This window comes from Canis lupus, chromosome 16 (genome assembly GCF_048164855.1).
Source record: "Canis lupus baileyi chromosome 16, mCanLup2.hap1, whole genome shotgun sequence".
Lineage (NCBI taxonomy): Eukaryota > Metazoa > Chordata > Mammalia > Carnivora > Canidae > Canis > Canis lupus.
Genome location: NC_132853.1, coordinates 59,230,177 through 59,236,637, shown reverse-complemented (window position 1 = coordinate 59,236,637; position 6,461 = coordinate 59,230,177). Strand labels below are relative to the sequence as shown.

The 6,461-nt window shown below is 49.4% G+C and overlaps 1 pseudogene; it reads right to left on the bottom strand.

The window, feature by feature from the left end:
- Window positions 1-283: 283 nt before the first annotated feature.
- Window positions 284-6,461, bottom strand: LOC140607391 (ubiquitin-ribosomal protein eL40 fusion protein-like; annotated as a pseudogene).

Here is a 6,461-nt window from a genome sequence, read left to right as displayed (position 1 = left end):
GGGTGCAGATCTTAGGGAACTAGCTCGGCGTATTTCCTGGCGTGCTGCCGTCTGTGTGGTTACCACTCTGAGAGACACAGTGGCTGGCGGGGGCCTCCTCCGGCCCCCAGAGCTCGCCGCCGCCGCTCTGACTGCCAACCCACAGGTCTGCCTGTTTTAGTGATCCGTGCACGCGGAATCGTGCAGAATGTGTGCTTCTTTCTCTGGCCCATTTCATGCAGCGCTGGTCTGCGAGGCTCAGAGAATTCACTTTATTACCTCTGGGTAGTGTGTCGTTGAATGTCTACACCACGATGGACTCCTTGTTTTGTTGACGGGACTTGGCTAGTTTCACGTAGTAGATGTCACAGGTAGCGCTGCCCTGAGCCCCATAGGGAGGGGGAGCGACAGGACACATAGGACCCTTTCCGGAGGTGAAACCTGTGGGTCAGAGGACAGCAGGGGCCAGCTGCCCCCCCAAACCCTCAAACCCTGACCGACAGGAGGTGAGAGGACCTGTTCCCCCACCCCTCGGAGGGGTGGCCCCTCACGTTGATTTGCATTCCTTTAACCGTGAGTGAGGCTGAGCATCTTCTCTTGGATTCGTGAGCCACTGGTTTCCTTCTCTGAAAGTTGTCCAAATATTCCATTCACGTCATTGACCCATTTTCTTTTCTTTTTTTTTTTTTATAGATTTTATTTATTTATTCATGAGAGACACAGAGAGAGAGACAGAGACAGGCAGAGGGAGAAGCGGGCTCCCTGCAGGGAGCCTGATGCGGGACTCCATCCCGGGTCTCCAGGATCACGCCCTGAGCGGAAGGCAGACGCTCAACCACTGAGCCACCCAGGCGTCCCCAAATATTTTATTCAAAACGTTGACCCACTTTCTATCTGGTCATTCATCTTTGCTTATTCGTAAGCACCCTTTGTATATTAAGGAAATTAGGACCTAAAAAAAAAAAAAAGAAATTAGGACCTTGTATTTCAAAAGCATGGAAAGGAAATAATTTTATCCCCACAGCAAAATAGGAGGAGCTACTGATGTGGGTTTTGAGATTCAGCTGCTCAACCACGTTGTTCTCTTGCTTATATACCTTCATTGCACGATGTCAAAACAAAAAGTTGGTTGATTTTGTAAGTACTTTCAAATAAAAACATCCCCAGAACTAGAAGGCACCATCATTCTCCATCTTGTTTCCAAGGCCGGCTGCACCAACGTACCGCAGCACCCTTGCCTTCTGAGCCTAGACTGGACCTCAGAATGCTTCCTAACCAAGGGCTCCCTGCAGTCAGGAGTGACGAGTTGGTGTGAGTTGAGGCCTCTCTGCCTCCATGATGGCATGTCACCTCCTACTGGCTTCATGAGAGGAGAGGAGGAGGGTGGGGGAGGGGGCTGGGTTGAAGCAGGAAGTGGGGAGGGGGAAGGGGGTGTCAGGAAGTTGCATGATTAATACGGAGATCCAGTTATTGGAGCAAGACTTGTGTTGGCCACATCTGTTGGTTCCTGTCCATGCGTGTTGGCCCTGTAGGTGGGTTAGTTTGGTGACAAGGTTGGGGCCTTCCCAGGACAAAAGAGGAAGGGGCAGGCGGTGGGAAACAGGGAGCAGCTGCTGTCCCCTCCCCAAGGTCTTTGATGTCTTGTTCTAGGCCAGGCTGGCCAGGGCTTGGGTGTAAGCTGCAGACCTTTCAAGCACCTTGTGTTTTGGGCTGAAGGTCTTTAATGACTGGACATTGTCCTGTTCTCTTTCCTATGAAGAGCGGCTTCCCCCTCTGGCTTCCAGGCACCTTTGCAGTTTGAACTTGGACGTGCTGATGCTCCCCTTGCAGCTGCTTGCACATCCCTCCAACTAGTTCTCTGGCTTTGTGCCCCCTCAATATTCTTTCTCATCGCACTGAGTAGTGAGAGGCTTTTACATAATCTGGGGGAAGTGTTTTAAGGTCCAGATGACCAGAGCTTGCGATCTGAATGTCTGGGCTTCTTGGCGTGGCAAAGTGGGTGGCAGGAGGTGCCCCGGACACTCCTTGCCCAGTCATCTCCTCTGTGTGTGTGTGTGTGTGTGTGTGTGTGTATGTGTGTAGGTTCACACGATTCTCTGTGTACACGATCCCCTTTGTATGGTACATACACCACAGGTTCTGCATTGAAAAGCCAAAGCATCAAAGACAGGTGTTAAATCTCAAGTACTGAGCACCTGCCAGGAGCCAGGTTGTGGGCTGGGTGCCAGGGGAGCACCAGCAAATAAGAATAACACAGGGTCACTGCCTTCAAGGAAGGCTGCCCACCTCCCAAACTGGCAGACAGTGAGCTTCCTTTGCCATCCACATGTGATATGTGACCAATGCAGAGCCCAAGGTGGGTCTTTTTTTTTTTTTTGAAGAATTTTAAATTGTACTAAGACGTACACAATGTAAACCCATTAAGTGCACTCGCTCTGTAGTATAACCACCGTCACCATCTGTCTCCAGAAGTTTTTCATCATCTCAAACTGAAACTCTGTCCCCATGAATCACCGGCTCCCTTCCCCCCCTCCCCACCAACCAGCCCCTGGCAACCTCTCATCCTCATGAATTCAATGACTCCAGGTACTTCACGTAAGTGGAATCAGAGAGCATTTGTCCTTTTGCAGCTGGCTGACTTCACCTAGCACAACGTCCTCAAGATTCCTTCATGTGTAGCCAGTGTCAGAATGTTCGTCCTTTTTATGGATGAATTAGATCCCATTGTGTGGATGGACCGCATACTGCTTATCCATTGATCCATCGATGGGCACTGGGGGTGTTTCCACCCCTTGACTATAGATGACAGAGCTTCTGTGGACGTGGGCTGTACACATACCAAGCAGGGTTTCCAATATATTGAATTCTCGACATTTAATACTTGGGAGATTTCACTCTCCAAGAATATCCAGTGTCCAGCTTCTTGTGAAAAATAAGGAGCTGCAGCCACACTGGGCTGCTGTCCTGTGCGTCAGTGATCGGCAGTGAGCAGCTCCTCATCCTGGCCCGGTGGCGTCTGGACGCAGACCAGAGGCTGACCGCTCTATGTTATTGTGTTTATACTGCTGTTTTCCTTTTATTTATTTATTTATTTTTAAAGATTTTATTTATTTATTCATGAGAGACACAGAGAGGGAGGCAGAGACACAGGCAGAGGGAGAAGCAGGCTCCTTGCGGCGGGGGGCCCGATGCAGGACTCGATCACGCCCTGGGCCAAAGGCAGGCGCTAAACTGTTGAGCCACCCAGGCTGCCCTGCTGTTTCCTTTTTAGTCGGGTTAAGAGAAAAGCAAAATATTTCCAAACATGGAAAATAGGAAACGAGTGGAAAGGTCTTCATGTTTTGGGGGAAAGAATCGTGTTCCTACATGTGGAGAAAGCACACAGGGTAGGTCTGTGGGCCAAGAGCCCAGTGACTGTGTTTCATCCCCAACAAATGGGTCTCACTCCCATTTCAGTGGACATTTTGGTGGATCTCTGGCTTGGGTTTTAGGAGTTGTAGATTCTGAATGAGGCTCAGATCCTACCAGTGGGTCACTAAGTCATCTAGATCATGAGATCCTAATCATTGGGTTAGTGAAATCCTCATCGCCCCCACCACAAACTTGTTAGGCATGCAAAGCAGGTGTCGAGGGTTGAGTAGTGTCCCCTGGGAAGACATGTGCAAGTCCTGACCCTCCTTACCTCCAAATGTGACCCTTTATGGAAGAAGGGTGCTTGTGGATACAATTAAGGACCTGGAGATGACATCATCCTGGATTAACTGATTGGGTCCTAAGTCCTATGACAAGAAGAGTAGAAGGTACAAGCAGGAGGGGAGGCCATGTGACCACAGAGGCAGAGATTGGAGTGAACAGCCACAAGCCAATGAGTGCTGGCAGCCACTAGAAGCTGGAAGAGGCAGGAAGGATCCTCCCCTACAGCATCTGGAGGTGTGGCCCTGGCGACACCTAAAATGCAGACTTCTGACCTCCAGAGCTGTGAAAGAATGAGTCTGGGTTGTTTTAAGACCCCTCCCCCGCCTTTTGAGCTGCTTTGTCCCAGCAGCCACAGGAAACCAACATAGCAGGTGGCCAGATTATCTCTGTGGATAAAAGGGAAGTGTGGCATCCTTATGGATACACTTGACCCAGAATACAGAATGCTTTCAGCTTCATGGTGGCCCTTGTGGTCCGCATGCCAGGACAGCAGGCCTTGCTCAGCCTACGTAGTGGCAAAAGGGCAAAACTAAACTACGTGAAACCTCATTTAAACCGGCACAGAGAGGATGTGATGATTTGCCCAGGGTCTTTTTTTTTTTTTTTTTTTTTTAAGATTTTATTTACTTATTCATGAGAGACACAGAGAGAGACAGAGACACAGGCAGAGAGAGAAGCAGGCTTCATGCAGGGAGGCCGAGGTGGGACTCGGTCCCAGGGTTCCAGGATCACACGCCGAGCTAAAGGCCGACGCTCAACTGCTGAGCCCCCCAGGCATCCCATGCCCAGGGTCTTGTACATAATCAGTGGCAAAAACGGATATGGAACCCTATTAAAAAAAAAAAAAAGAAGAAGAAGAAGAAGAAGAAAGAGCGAAGTATAGTTGATGAGGATTAATGATTCACTCAGGGTGAGAGGTGGCAGGAGGGCCCTAGCTTTGTGGATTATCTTTTTTTTTTTTTTAAGATTTTATTTACTTATTCATGAGAGAGACACACACACACACAGAGAGAGAGAGAGAGAGGCGCAGAGACCCAGGCAGAGTGAGAAGCAGGCTCCATGCAGGGAGCCCGACGTGGGACTCGATCCCGGGTCTCCAGGATCACGCTGGGCAGAAGGCAGGCATTCAACTGCTGAGCCACCTGGGCGTCCTCTTTTTTTTTGTGGATTATCTTTTTTTTTAAATATTTAATTTATTTATTCATTATAAACACGGAGAGAGAGAGGCAGAGGCAGAGAGACAAGAGAGACAGGCAGAGGGAGAAGCAGGCTCCATGCAGGGAGCCTGATGTGGGACTCGATCCCGGGTCTCCAGGATCACACCCTGGGTTGAAGGAGGGGCTAAACCGCTGAGCCACCCGGGCTGCCCTGTGGATTATCTTTAAGAAGAATTTTCAGGTCCACAAAGCACCTCTTTGCAGTTGGGAAGTGTGAGTCTTTAGAATGAACATGCGTCCCTGTGTTTGCTTACCGGGTTATTTGAATTTCTTAGAACGGACTGTACCCATGTTTCATGTGAGAAGAGCAAACCTCTTTTGAAAATGACATAAACAGAAAACATTAGTTGTTTAATCAAGTCTTAAGCGTTGCCATATTAAGAACTGCATGACCAAAAGCAAACCCCGAGCCAGAGACTTTTTAGGACTGGTCCTCCCTCCGGGGGTGTGCAGCATAGGACAAATGACTCATCCTGGACAGACACGCCGTGCTTCTCATTGCCAGGGCCAGACGCTCACCAGTTACGTGCCACAGCCTGATTACCTGAGGTTTTCACATAGACACTGACCTTCCAGAGGGCTTCACTCTGCAGTGTGGTTTGTTCTGAAAGGCTGGTTCCTGCATTTGTTTTCCAGAATGAATTTCTCCCAATGAGCTGCTCGGTTAAAAGAACCACTTCTCTAGTTAATTCCAGATGGGGAAGACATTCAACCTGCATATTTTATTAGGCTGGGAGGTATCCATTAAGGTGTTTTCTCTGTTTAAAAAACAAGCGATCTGGGATCCCTGGGTGGCGCAGCGGTTTAGCGCCTGCCTTTGGCCCAGGGCGCGATCCTGGAGACCTGGGATTGAGTCCCAGGTCGGGCTCCCTGCATGGAGCCTGCTTCTCCCTCTGCCTGTGTCTCTGCCTCTCTCTCTCTGTGTGACTATCATGAATAAATAAATAAAATCTTAAAAAAAAAAAAAGCGATCTGATGATTGCTTGAATCTGATGTTAAAAAAGGTCATTTTGCAAAGTGAGCCAGCAGGAGTCACTTCACCAGGATTTGGCTGAGGACATCCTGCAGCAGGAGCTCAGCGAAGCCTTTTTTTTTTTTTTTTTTTTTTACTGCTCTAGTCAATGAAAGGGAAACTTTATTGAGGCCCCCCCAGGGCCTTGGGGCTGGGGCAAGAGACCACCCTGAGGGCAAAGGAAGAGCCAGTGGAGGGGCCTTATTTGACCTTCTTTTGGGGGATGGGTTGTTGGTGTGGCTGCACTTCTCTTGTGGCAGTTGACGGACTTGGGGTACCGGCAAATATAACACTTGCTGCAGATTGGTTGCAGTTGTATTTCTGTGCAGCTGGAGGAGGAAGGTGAAGCACCAAGTGCAGGGTGGACTCTTTCTGGCTATTGCAGTCTGACAGAGTGTAGCCATCTTCCAGCTGTTCGCCTGCAAAAATCAGATGCTGCGGGTCAGGCAGGATCCTTCCTTATCTTGGATTTTGGCTTTGACATTCTCAATGGTGTCAGTGAGATCGACCTCCAGGGGGATGGTCTTTCCTGTCTGGGTCTTCTCGAAGACCTGCAT